This window comes from Puma concolor, chromosome D4 (assembly GCF_028749965.1).
Source record: "Puma concolor isolate L17-30 chromosome D4, mPumCon1.1.hap2, whole genome shotgun sequence".
Taxonomy (NCBI): domain Eukaryota; kingdom Metazoa; phylum Chordata; class Mammalia; order Carnivora; family Felidae; genus Puma; species Puma concolor.
This window is the reverse complement of record NC_141679.1, coordinates 81,296,654-81,312,623: the sequence shown is the minus strand read 5'-3', so window position 1 is coordinate 81,312,623 and position 15,970 is coordinate 81,296,654. Positions and strand designations below refer to the sequence as shown.

Genomic DNA, 15,970 nt, shown 5'->3' with positions numbered 1-15,970 from the left:
AACCGACTGCGCCACCCAGGCGCCCCTTTAAAGGAATATTTTTAAAGTAATTTTTAAATGTTTATTTTTGAGAGTGAGAAAGTGCACGTGCATGAGTAGGGAAGGGCAGAGAGAGAGAGAGAGAGAAAGAGAGAGAGAGACAGATGATCTAATAGCACAGAGGCCGATGTGGGGCTCCAAACTCACAAACCATGAGATCGTGACCTGAGCTGCAGTTGGACACTTAACTGACTGAGCCATCCAGGTGCCCCTGTAAGTAATATTGATAACAATTATGGCAGGCAGATCTTACGATGGTCCCCAATAACCCACCTATCCTGGTGTTCCTGTCCACCCCCTACCACCCTTACTTTCAGTATGAGCTGAATATAGTGACTTGCTTCTAACCAATAGAATATGACAAAGGTAATGGACTATCACTTTCATGATTAGGTTACATCAGATTGTCACCTCTGTCTTACTAGCTGACTCTATTTATTACTGCCTTTGACTAAGCAAGTTGAAATGTTGGATTTCCTCAATTGTGAAATGTTCCTCACAACAAGGAACTGAGGGCCGTCCTCAGACAACAGCCAGAAAGGAAGTGAGGCAATAGCCAGAATAGTCAGTCCAACAACCCTCAAGGAACTACATGCTGCCAACAACCACGTACATGAGCTTGAAAGATCTTTCCCTAGTTGAGTCTTCAGATGAGACCTTATCTCCGGCCAACACCTTGATTGCAGCCTTGTGAGAGAGCCCCAAGTAGAAGATCCAGCTAAGTCATGCCCAGATTCCTGGACCACAGACATTGAGAGATAATGAACATGTGCTGTTTTAAGTTTGTTACGTTGTTTTAATTTGTTATGGATAAATAGCTAACTCATACAGATTTTGCACTTGAAAGTGGGGTGGTGACATAAAAAAATACCTACAATTGGAGTGGTTTTGGAATTGGGCAGTGGGTGGAAGCCGGAAGGATTTTTTAGAGCATGATAGAGAAAGCCTGAATTGCTTTTTTTTTTTTTTTAAATTTTTTTTTTTTAACGTTTATTTATTTTGAGACAGAGAGAGACAGAGCATGAATGGGGGAGGGTCAGAGAGAGGGAGACACAGAATCGGAAGCAGGCTCCAGGCTCTGAGCCATCAGCACAGAGCCCGAGGCGGGGCTCGAACTCACGGACCGCGAGATCGTGACCTGGCTGAAGTCGGACGCTTAACCGACTGCGCCACCCAGGCGCCCCAAGCCTGAATTGCTTTGAACAGATGGTTGATAGAAATCTGGACTTGGAGGACACTGCCAGGGGCAGCTCAAAAGGAAGTGAGGAACATATTTCTGGAAACTGGAGGAAGGGGGATCTTTGTGACAACACTGCCTACACCAGTTATATGGAAAACAGAATGTGTACCCATGAGCTTGGTGATACAAAGAGATTTCTAAGCTTTCTTCTTGCTGTTTGTAGTAAAATGTGAGAGGAGAGGGGGATTGAGGAAAGAACTGTAAAATAAAATGGGCTTCTCTCTTTGAGACTTTTGGTCCTAGACAAGAGACATAGACCCACTTTTCCCTGTTATTCACCTCCAAATACAACTAAAAACTCCTGGAAATAATGACAGACAACCATAAGAGGATTCTGAGAGGTAGAGGGAAGATAGCAGATTGGCTAGGGACCTTCGGACTTGAGAAGCAATGCCCCATTCCCTGAGAGTTCTTTCCTCTCCCATGTACCTCAGAGTGGGCACTGGAAAGGCACACAGCTCAGAACCACCAAAAGCACAGACAGAAAAAGCTGTAGGAAAAGCCAGCTTTTTTTCTGGCTGAAGGCCCAGGAAAGAGGCAGCTCATCAGAGACTTAGTGAGGAACCCCATCTCCACGCCTTATCTGGCTGGCCTACTCTATCTACACCAGCAGCACCCGCAAAGAGCAGGCAGAGAATTCCTCCCAGGAGCGCCGAGAGGCCCAGTGTCTCCCGGCCCTCCACAGAGCAGTAGAGGGAGACCCATTCCGGCATCTCCTGGCCTCCACCCAGTGAAAGATGACCCCCCCCACCCCACTACCACCAGAGGCAGAAGGAGGCCCAGGTGCATGCTTCTCTCCCTCAGGGGCACTGACAGAGATAGAATAAGAAGCTTATCAGCACCAGATGACCTAGAGAGAAGGTCCTGGAAAACAACACCCTGTCTCACATGTCCAGCATCCTCCACCCACCACCCGGAGGCACTGGGGAGCCCAGGAAAGCACCTTCCACTCCTTCAGACAATACAGCAGCGATGAGGCAGGCATTGGGTGGCTCGGAGAGCAGGCTCAGGGAAGCACCCACAGCCCCTTAGCCTAGTATCTTCCACACTCCCCTTAGCAGGACCTGCCTGGGGAAGTACCCTCCACCCTACAGATGGCACCTGCACGATCAAGCAGGAGCCCTGATGGTGCCAGGTGAATGAAATGGGCCAGAGCTGGGGCGCCTGGATGGCTCAGTCATTTAAGCGTCTGACTTTTGGTTTCAGCTCAGGTCATGATCTCACGATTTCATGAGTTTGAGCCCTGCATCAGGTTCTATGCTGGCAGTGTGGAGCCTGCTTGGGATTCTCTCTCTCCCTCTCTCTCTCTGCTCCTCCTCCACTTGTACTGTCTCTGTCTCTTTCAAAATAAATAAATAAACTTAAAAAGGGTGGGGGGGGGTGCAGAACAGCACTATATAGGCTCTGAATTCTATGTTATCATTGGAACCACAGCCCAGAAAAGAAAGCCAGGGACTGTGCACTAAACATAAACAGGGTGACTGCCTGCTGAAATAAAAGACTTAAAGAGGATCCAGGATTTCAAAACTTAATATTCAAAATTTCCAGGATACAAAAAAAAAAAAATAAATAAATTCATACCAAGGACAAGGAAAGCCACAACCCAAATGAGAAAAGGTAATCAACTGATGCCAATATAGAGGTAAATCAGATGCTGGAATTATCGGACAAGGATTTTATTTTATTTTATTTATTTATTTATTTATTTTTTTTTTTTCAGGGGAAAGCGCGAACGCAGTCCCCCACTACCACAAATTATGCAGTCGAGTTTCCCACATTTGGGGAAATCGCAGGGGTCAGCACATCCGGAGTGCAATGGATAAGCCTCGCCCTGGGAAAACCACCTTCGTGATCATGGTATCTCCCCTGCCAGGTAAGTATATCGGACAAGGATTTTAGAGCAGACATCATAAAAAATGCTTCAACGGGTGCCTGGCTGGCTCAGTTGGTGGAGCACACGACTCTAGATCTCAGGGTTGGGAGTATGAGCCCCACGTTAGGCACGGAGATCACTTAAAAAAAAAAGCTTCAACAAGCAATTCCAAATTATCTCAAAAGAAATTAAAAAAAATAGAAAACGTCAGCAAAAATGTTTATTAAATGAATAATATTTAGCAAAAACTATCCGTGGGAGAACACATACCGTGTACTATCATTTATATTTCACTTTACAGAATGCAAAGTAGCAGTACCTACTGCTTAGGGATATATACACATAGGCAAAAATATAAAAACATGAATTGCAAAGACAATCACCAAATTTGTGATTTGGTGATAGAAAGGAAATGCAATCAGAAAGAGACACACAAGGGCACCTGGGTGGCTCAGTCGGTTAAGCATCCGACTTCAGCTCAGGTCATGATCTCGCGGTCCGTGAGTTCGAGCCCCGCATCGGGCTCTGTGCTGACAGCTCGGAGCCTGGAGCCTGTTTCAAATTCTGTGTCTCCCTCTCTCTCTGACCCTCCCCCATTCATGCTGTCTCTCCCTGTCTCAAAAATAAATAAACGTTAAAAAAAAAAAATTTAAAAAAAAAAAAAAAAAGGAAGGGACACACAATATATTTCATCGGTATGTGAAACGTTTTATTTCCTAAGCTTGGTTATCAGTACTAGGGTGTTCATTATAACAGTCTTTACATTTTTATGTGTGAAATATAATTTAAAAAATGACTTTATTGAAAAACTCTGAGTGACCTCTGTCTCCTGTAGTTTAAAAGTTTTCACTCAATACGTTAAACAAAGCTTTAGAGCTTCATGTTAATCTTTGCTGTAGCCTTTAAAGCTTTTAAGTTATGAAATCTATTGCCCCTACCAAAGACTATACAAAATGAATATATTTCAAAGAAACAATATATATTATTTATACATATAATATATATGTATAGTCACTATCTATGATAAAATCTAAAACAACACCAGTACCTTAGAAGAAAGATTGTCAACGTTCTATTTCTTAACTGAGGTAGCAATTTCTATTTAAAAAGAGTAATAAAAGTGACACTCACAAAGTTAGACAAGAAAAAAAGAGAAAACACAAATATCCAGTGTCATAAATAAGAAGAGAGACATTACCAATACAGATATTTCAAATATAATAAAAGGATACCATGAAACAAACACTTCTAATAAATTTGAATATATGGAAGAAATGTAAATTGTTAAAGAAAAATATAAAATTGCAAAGGACACAAGAAGAAACAGAAAAATAAAATATCTTAAAGAAATTGAGTAGAGAAGGGAAACGAGTTGTTCCTCAAAAATAAGTGGGCCCTGGGAGGAATGTGAAAGGGATTAAGAGTACACTTATATGTACATTGAGTCGTGTACAGAATTGTTGAATCACCATATTGCACGCTTGAAACCTATATAACACAGTATGTTCATGATACTGGAATTAAAATTTAAAAAAATATGTAACATTAAGAAAATAGGCCCTCACCTCATACCATTAACAAAAGTTAACTCAAAATGGATCAAAAATCTAAATGGAAAAGCTAGGGGCACCTGGGTAGCTCAGTCGGTTAAGCATCTGACTCTTGGTTTCGGCTCAGGTCATGATCTCATGATTCGTGGGTTTGAGCCCCACATCAGGATTTGTGCTGACAGTGTGGAGCCTGTTTGGGATTTTCTCTCTCCCTCTCTCTCTGCCCTTCCCCTGCTTGTGCTCGCTCTCTCAAAATAAATAAATAAACTAAAAAAAAATAATAATAAATGTAAGTACTAAAACTACAAAATTCTTAGAAGAAAACATAGGGACAAATTATGGCCTTGGATTTGGCAATGGTTTTCTATGTATGACATGAAAAACACAAGCAAAAGAAAAAATAAATTGAACTTCACCAAAGTACAAAACTTGTACATCAAAGGACATGATCAAGAAAGCGAAAGGACAATCACAGAATGGGAAAAAAATATTTGCAGATCATTTGTCTGTGAAGTCTAGTATCTAGACTTACCTATATAAAGAATTCTTATGGCTTGGGGCACCTGGGTGACTTAGTCGGTTGGGTGACCAACTTCAGCTCAGGTCATGATTTCAAGGTTTGTGAGTTCAAGTCCCACATCAGGCTCTGTGCTGACAGCTCAGAGCTTGAAACCTGCTTAGGATTCTCTGTCTCGCTTGCTCTCTCTACCCCTCCCCCACTCGTGTTCTATCTGTCTCTGTCTCTCTCTCTCTCAAAAATAAACAAACATTAAAAAAATTTTTTTAAACAATTCTTACAGCTCAAAAAAAAAAAAAAGGACAAACAACCCAATTTAAAAATGAATGGGTATTTTTCTAAAACTGTATATACAAGTGGCCAACAAGCACATGAAACATGCTTAATATCATTGTCATTGAAGAAATGAAATTCCAAACACTGAGATATAACTTCACACCCACTAGGATGGCTGTAATTTTAAAAGATGGAATAGAATGATTGTCAAAAAGAGTGTAGAGAAGTCAGGACCCTTGTACATTGCTCTGAGAATGTAAAATTGTGCAGCTGCTATGGAAAACATTGTAGCAATTCCTCAAAAAGTTACATATAGAATTACCATATGGCCCAGAAACTCCACTCCTGGGTATATATCCAAAAGAACTGAAAACAGGTGTTCACACAAAAACTTGTACATGAATGTTCATAGCAGCGCTATTCAGAATAGCCAAAAAGTGAAAACAACCCAAATGTCCATCAGTGGATGAACAATAAACGGAATGTGGTTTATGCACACACGCGCGCGCGCGTGCGCGCACGCGCACACACACACACACACACACACACACACACACAGAATATTTTTCAGCCATTACCGGAATGAAGGACGGATACCTGCTCTAGCATGGATGAACTTGAAAATGTTATGGTAAGTGAAAGAAGCCAGTTACAAAAGACTGCCTACCATACGATTCCATTTACATGAGATGTCCAGAATAGGCACACATATAAGACAGAAGATAGGTCACTGGTAGCTTAGGGCTGGGGTTTTACAGAGGCACAAGGGCTGACAGCTAAAGGGTACATGGCCTCCCTTTGTGGTGATGAAAATGTTCTAGAGGTGACTGTAGTGATGGTTCCACATATTTGTAACTATACTAAAAAGCCATTGAGTTGTATGCTTGAAATGGGTAAACTCTCTGATTTGTGAACTATATCTTAATGAAGTTAAGACAAATTAATTAATATTAAAAATAACTCCAAGCTCTGATGTGTGCTCCAGCAAATTCAAAGAAGAAATAATGCCATAATTACACAAGCTCTGGAATGGCAAAAAGAGAGAGGTTGATCAAGTCGCTTTAGGAAGCTGGCAAACTCTGATACCAAAACCTGATAGTGCTCTCGGACTTCCTTGAGTTGACAGAGACAACGAAAGTTACAGGCCAATCTCCTTCATAGACATAAATGCAAAAAGTGTTAAAGAAAATTCTAGGGACCCAAATTGAGAAATATATTAAAAGATAATCCATCATGACCAAGGTAGATTTATCTCAGGAATATAAGGTCAGTTTAGCATTAGGAAATCAAACAGTGAGATCTACCACATTAAAAAATAAAAGCAGGGGGAAAAAAAATCATAGCATTTCTACATAGATGTAAATTTTTAAAAAGCTTTTGATAAAAGTCAACACTCATTCATGACTTTATTTAAAACTTTCCAAAAAAATTGGAATTTCCTTAATCCAATCAAGAATGTCTATTAAAAACCAAAGTAAACTTACCGTTTGCTCAATGTTGAATGTTGGAAGCTTTTCCTCTGAAAAGAGCAATTAAAGGTTTCCCGATATCACTACTTCTATTCTGTGTTGTGCTAGAGATTCCAGCCAGTACATGAAGGTCAAGGAAAACAAATAAAAGGTATAATTATCTACAGATGCTATATTATGTACATAGAAACCTCCCTCCAAAAGATGAGCCAGTAGAATTAATAAGAGCATTTAGTAAAATTTCTAGATGAAGAATTACTATACCACAATCAACTGCATTTCCAAATACCAACGATAAATTGTTAAAAGATGTCTTTTTACAAGAGCATAAAAAATCAAGTATTTAGAAATAAACCTATCAAAAGATATGCAACACCTCTGTATCTATTGAAAGACACTAAATAGACTAAAATAAATGGTGAATTGGAAGACTTGATAGGGCTAAAAATGTCAATTCACTCAAAAACCATTTGCCAATTCAAATCAATACTAATTAAAATTCCCAACAGGTTTAGTTTGTTGCTTTTGGTTTTGAGGTGTTGTTGTTGTTATTGTTGTTGTTTTAAGAATTTGACAAGCCCACTTAAAACTTTATGGAAACTTTAAGGACCAAGAATATCCAGAACACTTAAAAAAAAAAAAAAAAGGGGGCGCCTGGGTGGCGCAGTCGGTTAAGCGTCCGACTTCAGCCAGGTCACGATCTCGCGCTCCATGAGTTCGAGCCCCGCGTCAGGCTCTGGGCTGATGGCTCAGAGCCTGGAGCCTGTTTCCGATTCTGTGTCTCCCTCTCTCTCTGCCCCTCCCCGGTTCATGCTCTGTCTCTCTCTGTCCCAAAAATAAATAAAAACGTTGAAAAAATTAAAAAAAAAAAAAAAAAAAGCTGTTGGGGCACCTGGGTGGCTCAGTCGGTTGAGCGTCCGGCTTCAGCTCAGGTCATGATCCCGCGATCTGTGAGATCGAGCCCCATGTCGGGCTCTGTGCTGACAGCTCGGAGCCTGGAGCCTGCTTCGGATTCTGTGTCTCCCTCTCTGTGTCTGCCCCTTCCCCACTCACGCTCTGTCTCTCTCTGCCTCAGAAATAAATAAACATTTAAAAAAATTAAAAAAAAAATAAGCTGAGAGGTCCTGCTGTATCAAATATTAAGACTGATTATAAAGTAAAAAAAAAATAATTAAGACATCCTAATATTGTTAAAGAAATTGACAAATAAATCAGTGGAACACAACTAAGATATGCAATGACTCACACATAAATGAACACTTCATACATGACAGGCATGGTTATTTGAAAAAAAAAAAAGATGATCTTTTCAGTAAATGGTGCTGGGAAAACAGAATATTCCTCTGGAAAAAAGGAAACTGTGCTCTCTCTCACCTAACACAGAAACCAATTCCAGATGAATTAAAAACCTACAAGTGTCCCCTTCCTTCTTTTTCCTTATTTTCCTGAATAAGTCCTAGAGTCTTGGGGTAGGGCAAAGCAAAACAGGCATCAACAACCTCACACCCACTCCACTCCTTCAGTGTCAGCCCTCTGGCTCAAGCTGTAATCTCTCACCTGGATTATTAAAATAGCATCTTACTGCCCTCCCTGCTTCTGCCCCTGCCTCCTTCCAATCTGTTCTTAACACAGCAGCCAAGGGGATCCTATTAAATGGTACATGAGACCATGTCCCTGCTCGAAACTCTGTTATGATTTCCAATCTCAAAATAAATGTGATAGTACTTACTGTGATCCTTAAAGGCTCTTATCTCCTAATACTCTCCCCCTCTATCTCTGTGTGTTCCTTCTCGCTGTTCCTTGGACTCGCCAGGCATGTTTCCACCTCAGGGCTTTTGCACTGACTATTTCCTCTGCCTGAAATGCTATCTCACCATCTGTTTTTTACTCAGAGGTCCCTGACCACCTGATTTAAAATTATAGACCTATGCCCACAAAACTTTTAACTTAATTCTTCCTTTATTTATTTTTTCTCCTTCACGTTTATAGCTATATAGCATATGATACAATTTTACTTATTCATTGTCTTTATTCTCACAAGAATGAAGCTTCCATAAATTCAGGGCTTTTGTCACAGCTTTAATTTCAATCCCTAGAAAAGTAATTTGCATATAGAGTATTCAATCAGTATTTGTTAAATGAAAAAACAGACAAATGAGTGATGACTTTGGAAACTGTTCTCAGATTCTTAGTTCATCCGCTTTCTTTTCATTAGTTAGAACTAGGACAAAAGAAATACATTAAAACTAACACTAGATGGCGAAATATTACAAGGAAAGTAACCCTAATCAACCCATCCTTTCCAGAAAAGCCAGTGTTTCCTCTGGCCTCCCCACTTCCCAGGCCGTTGATGTTGTTTGCTGTAATAATTCAAATTTCACTGATGTATGCCCCACCTGCATAAATGTTATTCTGCATTTCAGTTCTTCCATATGTGCTAGTACAGAACATGTCAATACATGTTACCCAGTTCCTCCCCGCCATCCCTTTCAATCCCCAACCTATCTTCAATTGAAGTCACCACTCACTAAAGCCCTCAAGTTTTCAGAGCTGTAGGGTGGTCTGTGGAGAGAAAGAATCTGTCCCCTTTAGGTTACACTCAGGTAGATTTCACAGATTTTACTCCCACCTCCTCTCTCCCCCTAGAGCCCACATTGGACCCATGGGGTCTATGGGTTAGGGATGGTTTGAATGACAGCTACCAGGGGATTACTAAGAATCACTGTTTCCCTGAACTACTAATGGCCTCTTACCCGGCCAAGTTTAAGGCTTCTTGACTGCTCACTCCCTAAGGACTGGTTATCCCACAAGGTGACGCGACTCAGTGTTCCTGCCAAGAAGCTGCTGTCACTAATCTGCCCTGCCAGTTCATACCAGGCCAGGGTGACCGACTTGTCCAGGTTGCCAGGGACTTTCCCAGTTTTAGCATAGGAAGTCTCCGGTTCCAGGAAATCCCTCCATCCGGGGTAAACTAGGACAGTTGGTAACTTTACAGACGACAGATCTGTCTCCTCTCCCTTCAAACTCAGATCAGAACTGTCACATGAGTGAAAAATTTTTAGCACACATGTAGATTTTTATTCTCTCTTCCCATTTCACACAGGGTCATCACCTAGTCTGTCCATTCTGTCTCCTTTGTGTCACCTATATTCATTTTCCCCTCAATGTGCTCACTGTAAAAGTTAGTGGAAAACTACAGTGATCAAGAAGAGATGGGACCACTGAAGATTCAGAGCCTTCAGAAATGAAGCTTTGGTTCACATCACCCAGTATAGGCGCTGTCTCAGAGCAAAGGGAAGATGAAATGAATTAGGGCTTGAGGAAGGAAGTTATAAACATCAATTACAGGCTCATGACCAGATAGAGAAAAGGACTAATATCTGGACATTCTTTTCTTCTTTGCTTAATGTGTGTGTACGTATGTGTATGTTTATGTATTTTGGTATATGTTAACTAGTTTTTTTCCCTTCTCCTTTCCCATTGTAATTTTAAGAATTAATGGCAGTGGTTAGCTTTACAATTTCATTTTTAGGTTACAGAATATTCAAGAGGGATTCCCACTGAACTTGAGTAATTCACATCATCCAGAGATTAATGTAATGACATTTGGGACCCTTCCTTTTTGGAGAAAAGGTGAGAGGGCCTATTTCTACAAAGGATAGTTGGATCTTGTCAAAAAAATGGCTGGAATTTGTTATTGCTGCCTCAGAAGTTGAAATATATGTAGGAAGTTGTAAATGGCTATGGAGTAGGCAACATCATGAGCTGTCCCAGTCATTAAACCATTGCCTCTCCGTCCAAACCTACTTTTACGTTCTGCTTTGCAATGCCAGGGGTGGGATTATGAGAACTCTATGTCTATGTTGTCAGTCGACTGGCTGTTCAATTCTGCAAGGCAGGAGGCGGGAAAAGGAAAGCACTCCTTTCCTGACAAGTGGTTAGCGATGATAACACTCAACTTTTGGGGAGGCACTTCCAGAACCAGCCTCAGCATGCCTAATCAAAGACATCAGTGACAGTTAGGCCATGGCCCCTGCCCAGCAGCCTGAGGGCCCCTCCTTGGAGCTTCCTGTTGTCTCCCCAAGCCTAGAGCACAGCTTCATCCTGGAGTTCCTCTCTCTGGGTTAAGCTCAGTATCTCCTTCTTTGCCTTTTCAGTTCTCCAAAACTGCTGAACAAATTTCCTATATTAAATTCTGTTGAAATGCCAAGGTGTGTTTTCTGTTGTCCTGAACGTATCCCGACCAATACAGTCACCCTGCTAAGTAAAGAACCCTAACCACCTGCAGTGCTAGCTAAAAACAAAGGAAATATGAAATAAGTGGTAGAAAAGGGAAACGATAAATATTGACTATGACCTATGACCAGCTAGGACTTTTTACAGCAACAAAGACTATACCATTAAGGCGTGTTTTTGTCACGTACATATTAAACAATGATTTGTATGTTTTTCCCCTCCCCTTTACAGTTTTGTATGGAGTATGGGTGGAACTTAATTTACAATTTTGTTCATAGGTCACCAGGCCACAAAAACTCACCTCTGGACTCTCTGGAGAGGAATGAGGATCACCAGTAGATCCTGAACTTGAGAAGGATATGAGGACTAATGGGATTCTGAGCCTCTCTTCTTTGGGGAGAAGGAGAGAGTGTCTTTGTATGACAGGCAGCAGGAGGAAAGTATTGAACAGGAGTAGAAGAAGAGTGAACTTAAATGCTAAGTAGTAAAAAGGGTGGGCTATATAGATGCTGAGTCCATTTGCCCTCAAATTCATGTCTGTCCTTCTGGTGCTCTGCAATGTATGATGGGGGTGCTGACTTCTCTCAGATGTGGTGCCCAGACTCACTATCAGCTGGTTTCTGAAGGACTACAGGAAAAGGGCAAGAAGGGCTAAGCCAGTCTCCCTTTCTCTCTCTCCTTTTAAGTTTATTTATTTTGAGACGGCAAGGCTGAGAGAGAGACAGAGACAGAGACGGAGAATCCCAAGCAGGCTCCACACTGTCAGTAGAGAGCCTGCTGTGGGGCTCGAACCCACGAACTGCCAGATCATGACCTGAGCCAAGATCAAGAGTTGGACGCTCAACTGACTGGGCCAGCCAGGCGCCCCTCTCCCTCTCTCTTCTACCTCAGGCACTTCTCTGGCAGGGACTGTAACTCCTTAGGGGCCCCAGTACTCACTAGACAGGTCTTTGAGGTCCTAACCTCCAACAGATGAGCCCCAGCTCCGGGATTCAGTAACACAGCTTTCTCACTTTTGTCTCTCCGGGATACAAGCAGTGGTTCTTCCACTGTTACTAACCTTTGAGTTGCTTCATTTTCTCAGTTAGGTGCTCAGTTCTATAGGGTAGCCATTTCCTTGTATTATATTTTCTCTGTTGTAAATACTAAAACACGGTTGCTATTTTCCTGGTTGTCCCTGACTATTAAAACAGATGACCGCTAATCCCACTCCCATACATTATAATGCTATACATTGTAATGTATAATCCCATCCATTATAATGCTATCAATATTCTAAAACTTTCTCCCTTCTGGGAATTTATTAAAAATATATCTACACACTTACAAAATGAGGTTTGTAAAAGGTTATTCACTGCAGGATTGTTTGCAAAGCCAAAATTGAGAAACAAACACATCACTTTCTGTAAGGGAACTGGTTAAATAAATACTGGGACATCTACAGAGCTGTGAAAAAGAACAAGGAAAACCCCTATGAACGAACACAAATTATTCAGTGAAGAGAGCACGGAATAGAAGTCGTGTGTTATCTTTTGTGTAAGAAGAGAAAGAATAAGAATATAAGTTTGTACTCGCATAAAGAAACACACACACAAAAGTAATACAAGTGGTTACCTACAGTGGGTAAGGTGAAGGAGAACAAGGTAGACAGAGGTAGGAGGGAGTATTCTTAGTACACACTTTGTGTTGTTTGGCTTTTGAGCCATAGAGTCACATTACCAATAGAAAAAGTAACAGAAACTATAAAAATGCATAAAAAAAGAAACAAGTGCAACCTAGTCGCTAAATGACAAGCAAAACCAATATCAAAATACTTTGTTTAAAATTGTAGGAAAGTAAAAGATGAATAAAGACTATATACTGTATGATTTCAACTCGATGACATTCCGAAAAAGGCAAAACTATGGAGATAATAAAAAGATCAGTGGTTGTCAAGGGATTGGAGGGATAAACAGGCAGAGCACAGAGGATTTTTAGGGCAGTGAAAATACTCTCTACGATATTATAATGATAGACATATGTCATTACACATTTGTCCAAACCCATGAAATGTACAACACCAAAAGTGAACCCTGAGGCAAACTACGGACTTTGGGTGATTATGATATGTCAGTATGGGTGCATCCTTGGCAATTAATTGATTGATTGATTGATTAAAATAAAAATGTACCATTCTAGTGATTGGGGGAGGCTATGCATGTGTGGGGGTAGGGAATATGTGGGAAATCTCTGTACCTTCCTCTCAATTGTGCTGTAAACCTAACACTGTTTTAGAAACATAAAGATGAAAGACCAGGGAGAGGAAAAGAAAGACAGCAAAGGACTCCAGTCCTCATTTCTGCTACTGTTAAAGAAGCCATTGTGGGTCTTTTGACTCCCTACCTCTACCCATTCAAGTTTTGGTTGCCCTTGGCTAGCATAAGCCAGTTAAGGTTCTTTGCCAAGTTGAATAACTCAAACTTAGATTCCTGAGGTATCCAAGTCTGTCTTGTTTTTTGTTAGATTTAATAGCTGGGCATGTTAAAAGAAGCATTCCATACTCTGCATAAGCCTGGTTTTACAGCAGTAACCCTAATTTACCTTTGATAATCAGGGCCAATCATGCCAACCAACATTAGAAGCCTTACTTCTCTAGCTGTGAACTGAGTTTCTTTCTTCCTCTTCTTCTTCTTTTTTTAATGTTTATTTATTTTTGAGAGAGACAGAGAGACAGAACACAAACAGAGGAGGGGCAGAGAGTCAGGGAGACACAGAATCTGATGCGGGGCTCAAACCCACAAACCGTGAGATCATGACCTGAGCAGAAGTTGGACCCTTAACCAACTGAGCCACCCAGGTGCCTCGAACTGAGTTTCGTGACGGATCACAGTGTTTCATGAAATGCAACAATGATACCACAATGATACCAAAAAAGCATTCAGTGATTTCATGGATTATATTAATGGTGGAATTATAACAAATAGAAATGGCAAATCCAAACAGCTTAAATGTCAATTCTGATGATTAAAAAATGTTTCCCCCAAGGCTTCCAGATAAAGATGGCAGATGGAACATACTAATTCAATGTCACTTCCTTTGAAAGCTCACTAAAACTACCGTAAAGGGATTTTTTTCAAAGCCCATAAAACCGTAAATACAAAGAGGAGAGGAGACAATAGCAACAAAAATTTGGAAGCCGGGATGCAGACAAGTGACTTGGGATATAGTGGAGAAAGCCAAGAACTGAACTGAAATGTATCACAGAATCTTCCAAAGCTTTGCTCAGGAACAGAGTGGACTTTTGGAAGTGGGAGGTAAAAAGGGATATTAGATAAGCGTTGATAGAATGCAGTTTTAAAATACACCACCACCCCCCCCCCGCCCCGACCTCGAGTGTGAACTGGATTTAATGACTCTCTTCTAAAGAACAGTGCATGGAAAGAGAAACAGTAAGTAGAGAAACCCGAGATACTACCCTAGCCAAACGCTTAAGGTTAAGATCACCAATCCTAAGTCACATTGATGCCATGTACCCCTAATATGATGCAGTGAAAAGGTCAGTTTGTCTGTGTGGTAGTCTTCCCCCAAATCCGTATTCCCGATGTAGCCACAGCAAACCCAACCAGCAGGCAAACCCAAACTGAGGGACAGCCTACAAAATACCTGACCAGCACTCTTTGAAACTGTTATGGTCAGGAAAGATCAAACAATGGTCACAGAATGGAGACGAATGGAACACGATGACTGAATGCAATCTGATATCCTGAAACAGAAAAAAGGCATCATGGAAAAACGGGTGAAATCCAAATAAAGTCTGTGGTTTAGTTAACACTATTATCCTCACGTTAATTTCTGTTTTGGTAAGTGCAGCTTGATCATAAGAGACGTTAGTTAACATGAGAAGCCTTGGGAACAATATACAGGAACTCCATACTGTCTTTGCAACTTTTTTGTAAATCTAAAATTATTTCCAAATAAAAAGATTTTAAAATACAAAAATCAGGAAATGAGATAGAGCTCGCATTCCCTTCCTGCACTGGTAACTACTCCTGCAGAAGACTAGAACTGGTGAATGGAGAAGGACAGAACAGCTGTGGGAAGAAGTATCCTACTAGAAAACAGGAGTATGACCTAAGTATGTGCATACTTTTTAAAGATTTTTTTTAATTTTAAATTTTATTTATTTATTTATTTTAAAGATTAAAAAAATTTTTAATGTTTCTTTATTTCTGAGACAGAGAGAAACAGAGCATGAGTGGGGGAGGGGCAGAGAGACAGAGACAGAGAGAAAGAGAGAGAGAGAGAGAGAGAGAGATAGACAGAATCTGAAGCAGGCTCCAGGTTCCGAGCTGTCAGCACAGACCAGGTTCCGAGCTGTCAGCACAGACCCTGACGCAGGGCTCGAACTCACAAACCATGAGATCATGACCTGAGCCGAAGTCGGTCACTCAACTGACTGAGCCACCCAGGTGCCCCTAAGTATGTGCATACTTAATGCTAAGACCCAATATGCCTTAGAACCAGGCATCAGAGCCCCACAGGGTAGAGGCCCTACATATGAAAGAGAGAGGGAGAGAGAGAGAGGGAGCAAACACTGATGAAGGAATACATGGGTACCGTTATCACTCAACACCCAGCACTCAGTGCTGGCACAGTGCAATCTATAACCTTAGATATTTCATTTCCTGACACTAACTCCATTTAGGCTCAGGGAGATGCTTCCCCACTTCTCTTGCTCTTATCCTCCTTTCTGCTCAAAATAAAAGATGACTGTCCCTGAATGCAATGTAG

At 41.0% G+C, this 15,970-nt stretch overlaps 1 long non-coding RNA gene and 1 other non-coding gene across 10 annotated transcripts in view; both read right to left on the bottom strand.

Annotated features, from left to right (window-relative positions):
- The window catches only part of LOC147575032 (uncharacterized), a 98,890-nt gene that overhangs the window by 62,166 nt on the left and 20,754 nt on the right, over nucleotides 1-15,970 (bottom strand). For 8 of the 9 annotated variants that reach the window (XR_015243011.1, XR_015243012.1, XR_015243009.1 and 5 more), the window contains 2 exons: nucleotides 7,857-8,030; nucleotides 6,980-7,068 (listed from right to left, as the gene is read on the bottom strand). This is a non-coding gene — a long non-coding RNA (uncharacterized LOC147575032). Of the gene's footprint in view, nucleotides 1-6,979; nucleotides 7,069-7,856; nucleotides 8,031-11,501; nucleotides 14,943-15,970 lie in introns of all 9 variants that reach the window. The other variant, XR_015243013.1, reaches the window with a different exon arrangement.
- On the bottom strand, nucleotides 2,997-3,160 carry LOC147575033 (U1 spliceosomal RNA). Its single transcript, XR_015243599.1, has one exon. It is a non-coding gene; the product is annotated as a U1 spliceosomal RNA (small nuclear RNA).